At 36.6% G+C, this 1,014-nt stretch overlaps 1 non-coding gene across 1 annotated transcript; it reads left to right on the top strand.

Annotated features, from left to right (window-relative positions):
- The first annotated feature begins 905 nt into the window (after positions 1–905).
- LOC133069794 (U6 spliceosomal RNA) lies at positions 906–1,014 on the top strand. Its single transcript, XR_009696007.1, has one exon. It is a non-coding gene; the product is annotated as a U6 spliceosomal RNA (small nuclear RNA).

Below are 1,014 nucleotides of genomic sequence, written 5' to 3'. Positions count from 1 at the left end.
AATATTTACATTCTGCTCTTTATGGTAAGTATTCTCTACCTTTTCCAACCCCTTAGAACAAAGAAGTGATATTTTATAATATCATGATTGAATACATTTATTTATTGTGATGCAAGTTATATGATTAGAAAATGTAATTTTCTATTTCTAAATGAGTGCTGACCCAAACAGTGTCAAGATCAGATGGATTGGTGGCTCAGATGGTGAAGAATCTGCCTGCAACGTGGGAGATCCCGGTTCAATCCCTGGGTCGGGAGGATCCCTTGGAGAAGGGAATGGCAAACCACTCCAGTATTTTTGCCTGGAGGATTCCATGGACAGGGGTGCTTGGCAGGCTACAGTCCATGGGGTCACAGAGTCAGACTCGACTGAAAGACTAACACTTAAACAACAGATACTCAAAATCATGCCCTATTCAATTTGCTTGATGCATGGACTATATGGCTTTCCCCACTGACTATCTAATTGCCTTTCTTTTTTCTATTGAGGGAAGAAATAAATATATAAAAATATATTAAAATATACCTTTTTCCTTATAATAATATCTTCCAGCTTTGTAATATATTGTTAATGGTTGTTGAATGGGAAGAATTTTCTCTCTGAACATCCTCTTCAGACCTTCTTTTCCAATTTAAATGTGTTGCTCTCTAGGCTTGATGTCCAACTGTTATGCTACAGTTTCTTTTCATTGTATTCATAGGTCAGGATTCTGTTCTCATTTTGTTGGGCTATTTCAAGTTAAAATCTAAAAAATAAATAAATGTGCATCAGAATAAATTTTTGAACCCACGCATTCCTTAAATGACTTAATTTTGTCCTCACGCTTGACTGAGTTTAATTTGACACAGAATTCAAGCTTGTCATTTGTGTATTTGATAAATGTAAGCAATAAAAGCTCTTAGTGAGTGCTCGCTTCGGCAGCACATATACTAAAAACCTGGAATGATACAGAGAAGAGTAGCATGGCCCCTGCGCAAGGATGACACGCAAATTCGTGAAGTGTTCCATATTTTT

This window comes from Dama dama, chromosome 14 (genome assembly GCF_033118175.1).
Source record: "Dama dama isolate Ldn47 chromosome 14, ASM3311817v1, whole genome shotgun sequence".
Lineage (NCBI taxonomy): Eukaryota > Metazoa > Chordata > Mammalia > Artiodactyla > Cervidae > Dama > Dama dama.
This window is presented reverse-complemented; position numbering and strand designations above follow the sequence as displayed.